Source organism: Parasteatoda tepidariorum, chromosome 1, assembly GCF_982258835.1.
Source record: "Parasteatoda tepidariorum strain Cologne lab strain chromosome 1, Ptep-v5.0, whole genome shotgun sequence".
Taxonomy (NCBI): domain Eukaryota; kingdom Metazoa; phylum Arthropoda; class Arachnida; order Araneae; family Theridiidae; genus Parasteatoda; species Parasteatoda tepidariorum.
The window spans coordinates 34,318,025-34,337,403 of record NC_141755.1 but is presented as its reverse complement, the minus strand read 5'-3'; the positions used below and the strand labels follow the sequence as shown (position 1 = coordinate 34,337,403).

The window sequence follows — 19,379 nt, the reverse complement described above, 5'->3', positions numbered from 1 at the left end:
TATTCTAACTATAATTAACCAGTCTCTATTTCTTCCAAAGTCTTTTTTATGTAAGCACATTTATATTTCCTGCTAAAAAAAGACTCTCTTCATAATTTTATGTTTATATTATTTGAAAGCAGCCAGATTTTCATGGTATTTAATTTTTTGAAGTAACTACTGCCATTTGCGCCTTGACAGAATATCACAGAATAAAAATAGTTTCTCACTTTTTAGGCATGCAATTGCTGCTCAAGCATGTTTTTTTTTATTAGCTTTACAGCTTTAAAGCTTTACAGCTTTAAAGTTTTCTTTTAATTTCAGAGCAAAAAAAGGTATTTCTAACTTCTCCAAAATTAACATCTTAAGGAAATTGATGCCAATTCCCTTCTACCTTTTTCCAAACAAGACATTTATCCAAACTTACACCTCCAAATTTTCTCAAACAATAAAAAATCGATGCAGAAATGGAAATTCGGTGTGTTTTTTTTTGTTAAGCTGAATTATGTTTAAATGATTTTTGAATTATTTCTCAATGATTTGTGCTGCATTAAAAATACTTTATTTGTAATGAGAGCAGAGTGAAACTTATTTTTCTAAAACTTTTGAACAAAAAATGCTCTGAGAAAAAAGTATGGTCCAAACTACCAAAATATGTTTCAAATTTACCTTTTTTATAGCTCTATGGAAACACCAAAAAAGCTCTGCAGTTTTTACCTTTTCGCTTTGGTAATGATTTTTGAAAATTAACAATAAAATATTGTTTTAAAATTTGATAAATGAAGTAGTAAAATTTAGCAAAATGGCAAATGTATGAATAGGTTGGCAAATGTATGTTGGTATAGGTGGTATAATTTGGTAATTTTGTCATGACACCTTAGAGAATCACATTAAATTCATTTCATGAAAACCATTTTATAAATTTCTTTTTCAGTTTTGTATTTTTTACTAAATGTGTGGTAATAAGAACTATAATTATATAAACCAGAATTTATGGTAAGTCGTTATTATATGAAATGCAAAATTATCAAATGAATAAGTTAAATAATTTATACTTTGCTTCCATGAACCAGAATTATGTTGTTTTTTTATCAGATATCATTACCATACAGTGAGCTTTTTTAACATATTTTTTTTTCTCCGTGTATAATCTTACACCCATCGTTATATGATCATTATAATCGTATAGTAAAATAAAAAATATCACTCCGAGCTATTCTAAAAGTGCAAAAGCTGCGGTTGGAATTTTTCCAAAATATACAAACATTCTGCTCCAAAAATCTTTATGCATAATTGACATAATAGTGCTATTATCAATGCATATGCATACTTTACAGTTTTAATACTTTTAAGAATACTTTTGATATTAAGTGCAAATTTTACTCATTTTCTTAAAAGTGTCAGATAAAAAGAATCTTTATTCGAAAAAATTAAATTAATTTTGTTTTTTTAGAATATTTTAATAATTGTAATTCCTTAACTGATACTTAATCAGATATCATATCAAGTGTAGATAACTAATAATTAGATAATTAGTTATCGTTTCATTTTTAAGAAAAATTTTTTATTTAAGAATTCAAAAATAATGCCAATTTTTTACGAAGAAAAATATTGTTTCTAATGAAAAGCTTATTATTATCTCTCTTTTATTCATACTTTAAAATGTGTATTAAAAACAAATAAACTTTCTGATACAAAAAAATACGTACTCAGATATTTATTTCAGAACTTATTCAAAAGAACAAAAAACAAAAATATTTTAGAAAATAGACAATTCGTACAAAAACACATGTAGAGAAACAAATAAACATATTAATTCAGTGTTTGATAGCTCTTTAAGTTATTGATACACAATGTTCTTTTGATATCCGGCACACTTAAGATAATACATACAATACATCTATTATTGTCGGCTAACCTGTAGCCAAAACGGCGTGAGAGATGTTAGTTTGGCGATTTTCTATCCATCAAGAGCTTATCGGAAATTATCGCTTAAAGAGTGGACAGTAGCTGAGAAACTCTTCGTGTTATTTTTAAACTTAAGATGTCTCCATAAAAAACCTGTACACGATCTTTCAATTTTATTAATCATTTGAGTGTAAAAAGGTTTCAGATTTAGTATTACCAAAAGTATATTATTGAGGAAGTTACCGAAATATCTACTTGATATTAAAAGGTAATGATTTTATTAACGTTAAAGTTATTTATTTTGATTTTGTTAACTGTATATACATTTGTGATAAGCTAAAAATATTGCATTTTTCCCACGCTTGTATATGCACTTTTGTCCATGGCGCATCATTATTTATTATTTTTTTAATGTAGGCGTTGCTGTAAATTATTTTTATACTGCTGTACTTTACAAAAAATTTAAGAGGAATTTAATACCAGATTTCAATAAAATATTTTTACAGATTTGAAAAAATATGATGCTTCTGATTTTTGATGTAACTGAAAATATTAAGGTTCAATCCTAAGAAAAAAAATTTTATTGTTACCTAGTGTTTAATAAAATTTAAAACTTTTCTCAAATTAAATTACTTTTACTTTAAACTTTCTATAAATAATTGTCAAAGATTTTAGAAAATATTATGCTTCTAATTTTCGATATAACTGAAAATATTAAAGTTTAATCCTAAAACATTTTGTTATTAGTGTTTAATAAAATTAAAAACTTTTCCCCAATTGAATTACTTTTTCCTTAAATTTTCCATTAAATACTTTTATAATCTATATATTTACTTAATTTTCTATAAATAATTTTTAAAGATTTGAAAAAAATATCATGCTTTTAATTTTGGATGTAACTGAATATGTATAGGTTTAAAAATAAAATATTTTAATTTTTTTTCCTTTTTACCAGTTTTTAATAAGATTAAAAGCTTTTCTCAAATTGAATTACGTTTTCCTTAAATTTTCTATAAATAATTTTATAATCTAAACATTTTCTTAATTTTCCATAAATAATTTTTAAAGACTTAAAAAAATATCATGCTTCTAGTTTTTGAGGTATTTGAATATATATAGATTTAATCCTAAAACATATTAATTTTTTTTACTGTTACTAGTTTTTAATAAAATTAAAAACTTTTCTCAAACTGAATTTCTTTTTCGTTATATTTTCTATAAATAATTTTATAATCTATATATTTTCTTAATTTTTCATAAATAATTTCCAAAGATTTGAAAAAATATCATGCTTCTATTTTTTCATGCAACTGAAAAATATTAAGGTTTAATACTAAAACTTTTTTAAATGTTTTATTGTTACTAGTGTTTAATAAAATTAAAAAAATTTCAGAACTAAATTACTTTTTAAGAAATTTCTAAGTAAAACTGCAGATCTCCACACGAAACAAATTTGGATTTTTTTTTTTTTTTTTTTTTTTTTACGTTTTTTAGCAAAGTTTCAAAATTACCGCAACTCGAAGAATTCGAAGTTTAAAAGCCGACAAATTTTTTATCTGCAGTCATGATAGTACTTGTCTACAAAAGAGTCTAATTTTGCTACTATTGGTTTTTCCTTTACCCCGAAATGTCCAAAAAACCATCAATATAAACTATTTAAATAATTCCAAAACAAATTTCATTTTCCACAGTACGATGCGTTACGCATTTAAAAACATAAGTGCGTATCTGCAAAAAAAATATAGACATATATTTAATTTTGGCGTAAAATGACTAAAAACGTAATTGCAGCATTGATAACATTTTGCTATACGAATGTTTGATGAACATTTTACTAGAAATGTGGGAAATTTCATACTGATTTGGCAAATGGTTTTTGAGCTAAGAGAGTGAGAAGCACACTTGGTGAAAATTTTCTGAGACAGCTGTAATGGTGCCAGTATCTTTTTTTGTTACATAAAAAAACGATATAATATAATTTAAATATGAATAAATAATTTAATAAAAACAAAGTAAAATCAAAAACTAAAACATATCGAATTAAATTCAAAATTCCATGCAAATATATTTAATATGTTTTCAGATACGAGATATCACTTCAAAACTCGAAAGAAAACATAAAAATACGATCAAGGAGAAAAGAGTTTTTATTTAAAGATATCATTTTTCGTATCAAAGTTTTTATTTGAAGATATCAAAGAATCATCACTTGGGAATAAAACGAAACCTAGTTTCTCTTCACTTTTGAAGATAATCAATTGCATTGTTCTTAAAGAATAAAAAACTTCACGATTTTCGTGATCCGATTGATTCTTTTTTATGTTTAAAATTTTGTAAAATATCAATGCTTAATATGTCATGAAAATACAATATTTGAAATACAATTTATTGTGTCGGGAGTTTTTTATTTCTTTACAATTTCACTTCATTCAAAGTATATCATATTAGGAAAAGTTTCTCAATTTTAGTTATTTTATTTATTTATATATTTATAGAATCTTCTTTATAAACTAGACTGAAAATGAGCTTTATACTTCGGAATTTATTCATTCCAAAACGCATTTGCGTTTTATATTTGAGTTAGAAACAGCCATACTGTTGGCTGCAAACGTATAAGTCTATTTACAAATACGTTATTCATGAAATGATAAATATTTGCAGATAGTATTTCTTTGAAATGGTTAAATATATATATTTTTTTAGCTTTTTAAGATAAAAATTCCTTTTTATTATTTCTTCTATCAAAGCTTTTACTTATTATAAGTTGTTAAAAAAATTTATCAATTTTGTAAAATTTATTGTGAATAAAAATAATGTAATATATTAATGCAGAAAAAAATTCATTTTTAAAAGCTTTTTAAGAGAAAATTTATTGATGTTTAAAGATACAATGACATAAATTTAAGTTATACTTTAATTTAAATTGCATTTAATTAATTTAATTGCATATTATCACTTCTACTTGGAAACGAATTTCGTTAAAATTAAAGAAATATTTCATCATTCAATCTGGTAGTGCCTTATATATAACTTTTCCAATAATCACTATAACTTGGGCTTGTTGTAGTTGTAGTTGTTGCAATCACTTGCAGTTGGCACAACACAATAAAATGTATAGAAATTAAATGCATGCCAGAGACTGAATTTGAATTCCAAATCCTAAAGGTTTGAGGCTAACGCATTGACCACCATACAGTTCTGTCAGTTTATTTTTGATTGCACTATGATGATGTTTTGAGTTGAGGAAACATTTTCGTCATAGATTTGAGAGTTCGCGTTTTGTCACAAATGAAGTGATTTTGTGACAAAATTAATCTCAAAAATACTGCTCAAGGAATGCTGAATCGTCAAAAGGGAGATTTGTTTTCTGAGAGTGCAGTTGTATTGTTAACTTAACTTGTGAAATTAAACTTGAATTGTTTAATGAACTATTGTACAGTAAGTAGGATCTAGATATAAAAAAATTTCATGATTCATTTTTTTGTAATTTAAACATTTAGAATTAATATATATATATATATATATATATATATATATATATATATATATATATATATATATATATATATATATATATATATATACCCCCGCAGACATACATTGAATCTACGCCACTAGTGAGACTATATACGTGTTTTTGTGCGATTGTATATACGATGGTTGCTGAATTTACATAGAAAAAAGAATTTTAAAAAATGGCTTTCGCTAACGAAATCGAAAGTAATGCAGGTGATTTTTCAGATTATGAAAATGTGAACAAATACGAAGTCTAAAATTTAACTTTTTCCGTTTACCCGAGATAAATTGGGTTAATAAACTGATGGTAAATTAAATGTTTTTTACTCATAAAAAAGTAAAATTTTAACTTAAAACTTGTGTATGATGTTTTGTTTTAGCTCCTTGTATTTATTAATAAAATAACAAAATATGTTGATTTTTTGCATTTTTTTTCAAAACATTTGTAAAGGAAGCAGTGAGAACCAAATGAGTATTTATCTATTAGAAAGATGGAAAAAAAATTTACCGTTATCTATTTGAGAAAAATGGTAACACATAATATAACTTAATATCGATGTCATAGGGGTGAGTTTTAGTGCTTGATTTCAGAGTTTAATTTTATCCACAAACCCATTGACTCGTAAAATTTTAAGAAAAACATCTAGAAAATATTACTGTTGATTTAAGAAAGAGAGAGGCACGGTAAAATTGTTCACATGCAGATATAGCTCTAGTCTTCTCATAAATTATTTATAATTATTTTTCTCGTTACTTTTATTCCTTAAAGTTTCTTTAAATTACGAAAGATCTTACAAATAGATTTTTTCTGGATTGAAATTGGACAGAAAAGTCTAAGAAAAACATTCTATTGAAAAGAAGAAAGAAAAAAAAACAAATTCTTGGATTTTCGGAATTTCTCCATGTTTGAAGCAAACAATGCACAGAGAGTAGATTTTTGAAGGAAACTGCAGCTTATGCGACAGCAACCATTTTATTTTATTTTATAACTGTCGTTGAACAGCCGTCTCAATATTTTGAATTTACGACTAATGTTCAATTAGGTTCAATTGTAATTTTGAACCCAATCCAGAAAACAAAGGAATTACTGGACTAAATATTGAAAGAAATTTGCCTTCGTGGAGGAGTTGTTAATGTAACTAACCCACATTTGCGTTACATGAAGAGGAAAACCGCAAAAACCTCCCATGGTAAGTCTTACTGCAAGGGGACTCTTGCGCAAGAACCGTCTGCCACTGAGAATATTTTACGTCAGCACTGTGGTTGTATGCAGCAGACAAGTTTTTTGCTGACTAAAATGCATCACTGACATTATCTTATGCGTGGCGGGCGATTTGCTAAATTTGAACATTGAAGACACAACTGACCATGCAGTTCACCTCCACAGCTGCAACTGAGCGCAGTTGTTCCCAAGGAAAGCCGGTACACGACAAAAATACTCGCACACTACAAAATGGCCCTTACTTAAAAAACAACCCTTGTATAAAAACTATTTTTATTCAATAAGAAAATGCTTTTTATTTATTCAATAAACTTTCCCCAATTTTCCATTAAAATTTCATATATATGTTTACACTTACAAAGTCAACAAACTTATGTATAATATATATTTTATTTAACTTCAACTCCAAAAGCTACTTTCATAAGAGTATGAATTAAATTTGCGAACTCTCAGTTTAGCATTTATTCTTTTCTTTAAAATGAGACACGTTTCGAACTTCTTTTTTCTTTGTAAATATTTTCCGTACCATTGAAATAAACATAAATTTAATTTCCTTTGTGTCGTTTAGTCAATGATAAGATTGTAATAAGAATTGGGATTTTTTTTAAGTTCTCTATTTATTGCAACTTTTATACAAAACGTGTTTAAAACTAATGGGAAATGTGAAAAATAAACAAATTTATTGAAATTTCGATGCCTTTGAGGTGTTTATGATTAAAAAAAAATACTTATTCTCTACAGAGTAACAATAAAATATGTTACATACTTTTATGTAAAATAATCAAAACCAACCTCATAAAACTAAAAAAAGAGATTAATTTATCTGCATTTTTAAATTTTTAAACCTTATAAGAATAGTTTTAATCTTAAATAACGCTTGAGAATTTAATCAGAAATTAGAGTAAAAAATTTTTATTCTCAAAATTTGTAAATAAATTTTTTTATTTGTTTTTATTATTTTAAATAAACTTGTTTGTCTTTTTAGTTAAATTAAGATTCGTATGCATACACGGTTACAATTTCCATGGAATCGTTACAAAAGATTTTTTTACTTATCAAAATTGCATCGATGCAATTTAATTTAAAATAATGAAAAAATATTTACTTTGCTTTTTTGTATTCTATTATTGCGTTATTTGCGTTAAGATATTTCGAACTGTTATCATTCTCTTAAAAATGATGTTATTCAAATATTCGTTATGTTTTTTTATCAAATTTAATAATAACTTTAAATGAACAAATGTATTATCTGAAGTTTTATGAAATTTATCTTAAAACAGAATAATGAAACTGCATCCTTATAAAATAGACTTCGAATTATTATTTTATTTAGAAAATATACCTTATTATAGTTGGAAAGTCTAATAGATTTTTCTTTCCATTTCCATTACAATGTTAAATCGATTACCTTAATATAGAGTGGTCTATTTTCTCACTCGTATGTTTAATATTCGTTATAATACATTGTTTAATACTCGTTATCTAAATATTCGTTATAGAAATTCAAATGTTTTTTATTAATTTTATTATAATAACCCTAAATGTAAAAATATAAACAAGAATAATATAACTGCAAACATTTAAAATAGACTTCGAATTTATTATTTTATTTAGAAAATAAGTCTTGTTATCTTTGAAATGTCTAGTTGAGTTTTTTTTCCTATTTATGAGTCATTTCCATAACAATGTTAAATCGATAACCTTAACGCAGAGTGGTCCATTTTCCCATCCGTATGTTAATAAGTTGCTTTTCAAAAATTTACAAAATGTTCTTAATCTTAATAATAATCTTTCTTATCTCCTGCACCAATCTAAATGAGAAAAAGTCAACTTTATCTGCCCTAAGCCTGACATTATGAACTCCTAACTGTAACTTGCTTTATTTTCGTTAAAATTATTTTGATTATTGGGATTTGGCACGGCTCACATCCGGTCATTATGCAGAGTGCTTATTCTTGATAGCTAATTCGAAATGAAAATGAATTATGTATTCTAGTAATGTTATTAATTAAAATCAGTTCTTGAATCCAATAAAAATAATTTCTACAAATATCCAGCTTCCTTTAATGTTAAAGTATTTAGTTTAATTTTCCGTAATGCATTTAGCTATCATTTCTTAATTAAACTACAATAAATTAACAATTTAATTAAACAGTTTAATTAAATCAACTTAATTAAATTAATTTAATTAAATGAATACTATACAATACAATACAATAAGAGACAGAAACAAACAAACATAAAACTGAACGAGTCACTATTGCATCTCTTACATCCTTTTAAAGGGCTACAAAATGCTGTTAAGGTATTATGGTAAATAAAATAAAATTAATATCCATCTGCCTTTGATGTTATTAAAGTATTTTGTTTAATTTTCAAATTAAATTTCTGTAATGCATTAAGATATCATTTTTTGAATAAACTGCTATAAATTAAACAATTTAATTAAATCAATACTTTGCAATGCATTATAATAAAAATAAGAAACAGACAAACATAAGAGAAACTAAGTGTACGAGTCTCTATTGCACCTCTTAGGACCTTGTAAGGGGCTACAAAATTCAGTTTAGGTATTATGATAAATAAAATAAGATTAATCTCCAGCTTCCTTTTAGGTTATTAAAGTATTCTGCTTAATTTTTGAATTAATTTTCTGTAATACATTTTGCTATCATTTTTTCAATTAAATTACAATATCTCTCAGTCTATTTTTTAATTAAACTGAAATTTAAATTAGTTTTTCGCAGAAACAATTTTATATATCATTTAATAACTATTCTTTTAAGCGCGCAGTTCAATAATTGCGCAGTATTATGGTTCAGCATTGAAATGATCTTTTTGAAAATTCATGAGTTCTCTGCCCATTAATCTTTTTATACTGAAGGCTTATTAGCCACTACACATTGATCTTTTGAGCATAAGTGTTTATTTTACATTGTGTTTATCAAGTGTTCATCTTACTTTATACACAGTATAAACTATGGCGTAATATCTCTCTGAATTTGATATTGAACAACCCAAAAAAATTGCGTGAATTACCATTTTCTACAACGTTGACACCAAATCAAGCGTTCGTATACAATTTAGAGGGTGTGTGACAGATTTTAACACCTAAAGTGCAAAAAGTTTAGGCTTAGATCACACGCCTTCACGCATACGTTAAAAATTTTCGCAGCCGAAAACTCCAATGGAGTACTTTTGGTACGCCTGTAATTATTTACAATCGATTACTAATTAACATGTATGTTTTTAGTTTAGTTAGGTTATTTATAGTCTCCTTAAACTGAATTAAATAATTTTGGAATGTATAATTTCCATTCGTTTCTGCTCTGTTAGGCCTATTTCTAATTCGTCTTAATATTCCCTCTGAGCTACGTGTTTGTTTGATTTACAAACATGTTTTATTTTAAGAAAGATATTTAAAAACTCATTTTATTATTTTTATTTTATCTTATTTTATTCTAAGCATTGTAAAATAATGATTATTGCTTAATATTGTATCGAAAAAACCTCTACGGACCATTATGCGCATTCTTTATTACTATAATTATAAATTTCAGTGCTACTGGATGGAAAAAATTGAGACGGCTACTTTACATCAAATAGTGTAAATGAAAATTTTTGATGTAGTAGAATATCACTTTTGTGTAAAATAGTTACCACCCTTTTTAGAATAAGATACATGAACATTTTTTACAGTGTACAGCCCCATTGCGCATTTTCATTCTGATTTCTCATTTTACATTACACATTAATATTTTTTTATGCTGAATCCTTATTTTATACTGCGCATTGATGCTTTTATATACTGAGTGCTGGTTTCTCACTACAAACAGATCTTCTTTCAGTGCTTGTTTTATTCTGTAAATTGATGTTTTTTTATACTCCGTGTTTATTACACTATACATTGATCTTTTTCATACTAAGACCTTTTCTTTCATTGCAGGTTGATATTTTTAAAAAAAGTTTTTTTTTTTTTTTACTCTGGTGATAAATTGTTTTATAACTATTATACTTATTTGCAATGAAATTCATCAATAACATACCAAGAGCGATTTCTTTATTTAAAAATATTTATTATCTAAAGTCTACAAAACAAGAAAATAGCGAGCTAAACCATCTCAGCGGTTTACACGAAATCTGTTGAGTTTTAACTAGATGGTCGGACTGATAATCAAATGATCACAGCCATGCAATCAAACTTTTTTTTAATCTCAGCCCCTTAATGGTTTCATACACGAAATCCTGACAGATGGCTTTTTTTAATGTTTTACAACTATTATAATTTGGGATTCCTTATTAGCCTGCTTGCTTTAGTTAATTTAATCTACTCTTGTACATTCATTTAACATCAGACAGTCTCATTAAAACGGTGGAATTATTAACTAGTTAATAATTTTGCAATTACTGCTTCTAAATTTGGATGTCAGTGCATGAGTTTTAACTAAATCATTAAAAGAATATTTAGTTATTATCGAATTTTAAATGTGAACATTGTCTGGAAAGTTTAAAAAATTTATTTTTATTTTTTATTTTTATTAAATTGAATCATTGTAATGCATATAATGTCTTTCTAATTTTTTTTCCTCAAGTTTCTCATAGCAAAAACAAAATCAACGTAAAAAATGCGTGAAAAATGAACGTCATACATTAATTTATGTTATCATAAAATAATTCAGTGCATCAATTTTAAATAGATAATTGTGTTGATAATCAATATAATAGCTTATAGTGAAAGGAAATATCTCACTTTAATAATAATAATGATAATTTATTATTAATAATACTTTATTATTAATAATAGTTTATCATTAATAATAATTTATGAATAATAATAATTTATTTCTATACTATGCAATACAATGCAATGAAAGTAGAAAATGAACAAACACAGAAGAAACAACGTGAACGAGTCTCTATTAGATCTCAAATCCAATGTCAGTGGTAGATTTATGAACTAGTAAATAGTTCTTCTTCTTCGTCAGCACTACAGCCTAGTGCTGGCTAAGGCTTTCTCAATTAGCTGCCTTCAGGGTGGGCGACTTTGAGCTAGATTTTTCCACCTGTTTATTCCCAATAATTCAATTACTGCTTCTAAATTTGGATCTCTGTGCATGTGTTTTTGCCAAATTATTTAAAAAAATTATGTAAAAATTAGAAGAAATTATTGATAGTTAGATGTAATAAAATCTGCTTAACAGAAAACTTTATTTTCTTATCATGTCATTTACATGCTCTTCCATTTAAAGTTTGAACTAATGTGCACTGCGAGCAAAATAGAAAATGGATTCCCCTGAATAACTTTTAATCTAATGATCAGATCTTTACGTTCTAAGACTCAATCTTAATGGTTCAAGGGTTACCCTTAAATATAGTAATTAATTAATGCTGAAGATATTTTAAGTTGGAAAATCAGACACAAAAACGTACGTTCAATAAACATTCCATTTTTTTTCGACGAATTCAAACTTTTTACCCCAAATATATGAGGGGTAGTCGCAATTTAATCTAAAAACTTTAGTCAGGAGAGCAGTCCAAAACTTGGACACCTAATTGTTAATTTCACTTTTTGCATATCTCGCCATATCTTGAAAACTTTTTTAAACGAATTGAAGTATTTTTGCACACAATTATAAAATTCGTTTTTCCAAAAATAATTCCACTCAATAAATGACTTTTAGTGAATCATTCGTCATTATTTTATATTTAAGTAATCGAAGAATAATACTGTATAAAATAGAATAATAATACATTGTAAGAAATGAACACTCAAATTTCACGAAACTTTCTTTGTTTTTGACGAAACCAATTCCTTGTATATGCTCGAGCGAATATTTCGCTAAAGTGACGAAGTAACTGTCATTTTTTGAGGAAACAAATTTCGTCATTAGTAAAAAAATATTTCGTCATTTTATCTTTTTCAAAAATATATATATATATATTGTATTGCAATATATCTAGCTTTTCTAACAATCACTTTATCGTGGGCATCATATAGCTGGGTCAATGTCACTTTAATATAGCAAGAAAAAAATAGAGTATGCTTTAAATATGCTTTATACTCAACTAACCACTAAATTAGACCAACCACTCCCATCATACAAGTTGTTTTGTAGGAAAACTTAGAATGAAATTACTGCTTCGTAGTTAAGAATTTCTTCGTAAATAAATAACATATGTCAATGACACAGGAAATCCACTGTATATCTTGGTAATCGATTTAACTGCAACCTTAATCTTTTTTTTAATTTTTTTTATTTCCAATGAGCTGCACAAGTGCTCACACATGAGCAGACCTAGTGCCAGAAGTGGTATCCACCCTTTCAGGACCACCACAATGGGTGAGATACCGTTGGTCATGTTAAAATTGGACGTCTAGTTTCTGCCACACTAGATGGCAGCACCGGACTCTTATTTGGATGCAAAAGTGCACTAGGAATTTAATTTTGCCGGAAATGCCAAGAGCCAATGAGGCACTCCATGGACCTTTTACATGCCGCATAATCATACGACATGGCCGCTGAGGATTTTCTGCATCCCGAAAATCCTGTGTCTGGGCCGGGGTTCGAACCCGCAGACTTGGGTGCAGAAGGCCGACGACGAACCAACTGCGCCACCCAGCCACCATATTTTTAAACCATATGTTTTGTAAGTTTAAATTTAACACTTGATGATATTTATGGATTATAGCGACCCTTGTATGTAAGTACATTTTTTTAATGAAAAAGATGCATTTCCAAACATAAAAAAAAATTTTAATTCTGATGAATTACATTTACAATCCGAATAATTACCATATTAATTTATTAGCTGTAAATATATTTATTTATCAAAACGTTAAGTGCTGGAGATGATTTTATGAATTAAAAAATTATGTCTCAAAAAACGTTCTTTGATCACTTTAGTTTTCGATATCATTTTAGAACCCTTTCATGGTTGCATTTTGTTTAATAAATATTAAGCCCTTCAAGCATATTATTATTTCTCCTGTCTCAACAGTTTGATTAAACTTGTGTTATTCAATATTAGAAATGAATTTCGATTTTAGAATTAAATCACTATCATCAATCATCCGGAACGATAATTTTCATATCGACTATCGTCATCCAAGGAGAACAGATTTAAAACGCAGAATATTTTTCAATGGAAAACGATCAGTGATTTCGTTCGACTGCTGAAAGATTTGAAATTCTGGAAAATGAAAATGCCCTATCATTATTCTAAGTGTACAACAAGTAATGCAGAAGAACGGAAATTAGAAACGCATTATAAAGCATCAAGCGAATTGATTTTTGAATTATTCTTCGTCCCCCAAAACAGAAAATGTTCGCAAAACATTGCCTAATGGAGAGTTAATAGATGATGCCCACTTTTGCTTGGGAAGATTAAACAACTATGACCTTGCTTTTAGATAATGGAAATTAAGGAAAGGAAGTATGGTGCTGAAAACACAAAAGAATTTTTTTTTTTTTTTTGAGCGTTAACTCCTTGCGATTTTAGAGTCGAGTTATTTTTATTAGTTTCTGTTCTTCCTCCTACGAATATTAAACATTTTCGTTTAAAAAAAATTAAAACTTTCGTTGAGTTCATTGAAATACCAAATTTACTCATTCCGTTAAACCCGTGGTCAAATATGTCTTTCTGAGTCCAATATACTGGCCAATATTGGTTCAACCTTATTACTTAATAAATAATATTAAGTTATTCTTTTTTATTTGTATACCTTCAAAAAGCTATTATCTATGTAAAAATCTAATCGATTTTATCTTTGTTCTTCGAAATTTTTAAATATAGCTAAAAATTATTAAAAAGGTGGGAAATTAAATGCGAAAAATCTTTCTTCAGAGATGTTGACCTAAAATGACGTGACGTAAAACTATTACACTGGGGAACAAATTTTTTGTTGCATATGTACAAGTACCTAATCTTGCCTGATTCGGGTACGGGGATTTTTCTATAACATCTACAGAGCCACGATGGCTCAGGGGGTAGAGCTTTCGCCTTTCAATGAGGCGAACTGGGTTCGAATCCCAGTCGATACGAATTCCGTATCCGGCTTGCACCGACCACAGTGCTGACGTGAAATATCCTCAGTGGTAAACGGATCATGGGTTTGAGTCTCCTTGCCGTTAGGCTAACCGTGGGAAATTCTCGTGGTCTTCCTCTCCATGTAACGTAAATGTGGGTAAGTTCCAACCAAAAGTCCTCCACTAAGGCAAACTTCTTCTAATGCTTGATTAAGAAGTTCCCTTTTCTTTTGTATTGGGTTCAAAATTCCAAGGCTACGGAATTGAACATTGCTAGTAGTCATAAACCCAAACAAATTTTGTCAGCTGTTCAATGACATTTACAAAATAAATATAAAATCTACGGATTTTTTTTAAATTACATTTTTAAGTCTATTTTTGTCGAAATATGCAAGTTGAAAAACGTTATATATGGTAGGGAGTCGCGTGAATGTTGCAACAAGTCTTTTTAGGAGTTAGGACACATCATCAGGATTAATATTGTATAGGAACTCGTGCTGGTACGTGACTAGAGACACTTCCCTATTATCACCTCTTCAGAAGCACAAGAAGAGGCAGTTCATAATCGAGAAGCTCCCCTAGAGGCATATGAGGACATTTCCGGACATGGGTTACTATGGAGTTTTATTTTTGCTGCTGTGCCCTTAGTTCCCTAGAAGTTTGCAACATTGAAGTGACTCCTTGTTATATAAAAATTTAAATCTTGTACATTTCAACAAGAAAAAAAACTGCAGCTTGGAGGGGAAAAAACCGACTACAAATTTGAATCAGCGATCCAAGATCAAATTCAGAAAAAGTACTAATCTGTTAAAAAAATTTACGCAACAGAAAAAAAAAATTGTTCCCCACAGCTATGAATGAAATAAGACTATAAGCATAGCATGAAGTGAGTGTCATGACAAAGGCCATGCATGCTCCCTGAAAGGAAGAAACCTTTCAGATAGTTAATGGCACATAAATATCTAACTATTTGAGTTTTGTGGAACTTTAAAGAAATACACTAAATATCCTGTAAAATGTATCCTGTATCCTGCTACATAAGTACTGTAAGTTTGTTTAACACGTTCACGCCGGGGTGACCCACCGGTGGGTCACGCTAGATTGTCTCGTCGGGCGGCGCACCGGTGTAAAAACTGGTAACAAATAAATTTCATTTTTTAGTTTTTTTCCGGGAATAATAAAAATCCATAACTACCAATTGTTTTTAACGGATGCAATTTTTATATTGAATTCCTTCTTCGCCGTGATAAATTTCCCTACAGTGAATTGTTATTGTTGAGAATAGATTAACTCCTCCCGAATATTATCTAATATTGAAATAGTTCTTCTACCAGTATTTTCTCTTTTCCGTCCCGCTTTCAGGCGCAACACCCGGCGTGAAAGGGTTAACTAAGTAAACTCTCTTAGAAAACGTGTTTGTTGTAATTAAAAGTTACTTGAAACACACAAAAATTTTCTAGTCTCTAAGTCAAGTTCCAAATTGCAAGCACACTGAGATAAAAGTTAATGTCCCAAATCCGTTTAAGTAGGTTGTTCATAGACAGCATTATAATAAATACTGTTTTATCGAAATACACTATATAGCGTTCGCAATGTGGAAATATGCATTTATATGCTGTGTTTGTAAATTCCATTAAAAAAAACTATCAGGCTTGTTTTTTTTTCGTCTTAAATATACCTAACATTTAAATTACTTTATATCTTTTTATCTATTACTTCATCTTTTTATCTATTACTTTTCAATGAATATCTTAAACCATCATTTCTAAATGAATGCAGATAACTTAGCTACGCATTTTAAAAGCTAATCAATTTTATACACTAATTGAAAATTATTTAACCTTGCTTCCTTGTTAAATTCTTTGTTCACCAAATTAAAATGCGACGCAATTATAATAAATAAAAAAAAATCATTAGGCCGCAGATTTCTTTGAAATAGAATATTGCATTCGCTGACAGTCGCTTTTGTCTCCTAACTAAATGAATGATTCGAATAATGATTTTTTGTCGCTCTTTTGGCACTTTCAATAAATTGTGAATAATGAAGAATGCGGACGCTTAATTAATTCCCACAAAATACAGTTTCTCTCTAACCTTTATAATAAAAAAATTCATTTGATTGGAGTTGCAAATGTATGCATTTATGTGTATTTAAAATAAAGGATTAAGTTCTGTTTATGTTTTATATTTTAAAACTGACTACGACTCTTTAAAAGAATTTTAAAGTCGACTAGTTATATTTCCGTCAAATCAATATTTTTCTAAAGAAGTTGCAGACACTCTAATTTCATGAACTTTTATTTCAAATTCAAATTCTTGGGAATAGATGAAAAATTTATATCGGAATAATTAGTTGGAAAATTGTCGGTATGAAGACAATATAAGTGGCACAAACAAAATGTATCGCCATTTGAAATTTCGTTCAGTGTGTTTCGGATCTAAACAAATTAATAAACTCAAACTAAAAAGGATAAAATTATGAAATAAAATACATTTTTCAAAGTAGAATAAAGATAGTTTGGAAAGAATGAGCGTAGAGCTTACAATTTTCGTTCAAAACTTCCATCACCCCCGTTTCGGAAGACATCCTCCCTCCGGTCTTACGAAAGTGATGTGCCCTATTTTTTCCTATTAGATCTGACAAAATTAGAATTATTTTCTTACCTACTTTAAAATAATAGTTTTCAAAATTATATTATTCTATATGGTCAGAAATTTTTTAAAAAAATATGGTCAAAAATAGCAGAATATGGAAAAATTTATCGTGTTTCTGGCTCCATGGGAGAACCAAAAAGCTCAGTAATTTTTACCGAAGTGCTTTGGTGATGATTTCTATAAAAATAAGAACGAAATATAGTTTTATAATATGTGATAATGTCTGATAAATGCGGTAAAATTTGGTAAATTTATCTTGATTTTCTAGAGCATGGCAAAAAAAATATGTATCCGAATCGGTTCATATCCGATTCGGTCATATATTTTTTGAAAAATCTGTGGTAATACAAATATTATTTTGAAAACCAGAATTTCCGGTAAACCATTCCCTAGTGGTAAAATAACTTGGCTCTTTATTGAGCCAATATTCCTGAATCTTGGCTTAGTAAGGGTTGAAAGGGCCTTTATTTTCCCGATATTGGCCCAATATAGAAATTCCGATTCAGCCGATAATTTACTGCCACTTTACAGCCCATATCGGTCCTATATAAAATTGTCAAATTCATCAGATATTTTATATCCATTGTTTACCCAATGTAGGTTCTAAATTGCCCAATGTAGGCCCTATACACTGTTAAAATTTTTATTCTAAAATTATGGTAAAATAACTGGCAGCTGTCTATCCATCCGATTAACCGTAAAGTTTGAAGTAAAGAACATTTTTTCCTTTATGGTTTTGAAGCCATTTACAAAAAATATGGTAATGAAACCATGAATACAAAGCTATACGTTTTTTAGCCATTTACAACTAGCATTTTTCAAACACGTTAAAAAAAAAATTATGTAACTAGACACAGGAGCTCAGTTTTTCGTAAGGTAATGGGCATTGGAGAGTGCGAATATTGGAAATTCTTGATATGTTGAAGAGAATGGAGGAAATATTGCGGTGTCAACACAAGGACTCGAACTCCGGTACTGCCGGTCATGAGATTGATAGATAATCCCGCTCGGCTATGATATGTACGCAGTTGCAAAGTAGCTTATTAGGTGGGTCTAGTTTTGGTATAAAATTCTGGTTGTTGCAGGAGAAAGCAGTCAATAAACAGTTTTTCTCAAACTTAACAGTTTGATTAACATTTTATTTATGGTTATTTGACAGTTTTGATTAAATATGGTAAAATAACCATTCAATAAATTGTTATTTAACCATTTTTGCCGAGAAATTTTTGACAGTGTATAGGTGATTCTAGGACCAATATTAAAAAATCTAGACATCCTGATATTGGTCCCTAGGTGCATATTCTTATAGGTCTCATATCGAGCCAATTTTGAACCCAACCGGGACCAAGGTAAAATTGCTGCTAGGGTTTCGATATGAACGGAGAAATTACCAAATGAATCATTTAAATACCGTGTATTTTGGCTTAATTAATCAAATTTATGATTTTTTATTTTTACCAGAAATGTCATAACTATACTGCAAAGTTTACTAGAGTTTTTTTTCCATGTAACCATTTTTTGTACATACTTTTAGTTTTTCAGAAATGAAAATAGTATTAGACTTTGTTTCGGGACAATTTTTAATAATGATCTCGTATTACTCAAATAAGTAGCTGCTATTTGACTTTAATTTATTCTCAGCAGAAACAAAATAATAAAATATTAATGTAATATTTTCTAAAATGAATAATTGCTGAACTGTTAAACTGATTATTGAAATTGCTTATACAGTCCTCCTCTATCTTTAATCATTGAACTGCTACTTTATTTTCTCATAACTTGCCATCATAATTTAAAGCAAATCGCGCCAAGTCAAAAGTCATACCAGTAACTTATAGCCAAGACTCATATTCTTAATCTGAAGTCTTAGTGGTTTATTGGAGTTTTCGAGAGTTTAAGAACATTATTCGAAAATTACCTTCTACTAAACACCATCCAAATTCGAAACAACGATGAAGATTATAAATTGGTAGTCATTAATGGCAAAGGACTTTTCGAATTATTTCCATAAGGAAACAAATACGGATAAATTTAATAGCCTGATGACAAATTACTTTGTTTTGGTAATTTTG

At 28.2% G+C, this 19,379-nt stretch overlaps 1 protein-coding gene across 2 annotated transcripts in view; it reads left to right on the top strand.

Annotated features, from left to right (window-relative positions):
• The window catches only part of LOC107440390 (heparan sulfate glucosamine 3-O-sulfotransferase 1), a 158,288-nt gene that overhangs the window by 72,406 nt on the left and 66,503 nt on the right, over nucleotides 1-19,379 (top strand). The window contains exon 1 of one of the 2 annotated variants that reach the window (XM_071180019.2): nucleotides 1,977-2,155. The exons of the other annotated variant lie outside the window; for it this stretch is intronic. The gene's annotated coding sequence lies outside the window, so the exon portion shown is untranslated. Of the gene's footprint in view, nucleotides 1-1,976; nucleotides 2,156-19,379 lie in introns of those variants that run through there. 2 annotated transcript variants of the gene reach the window in all.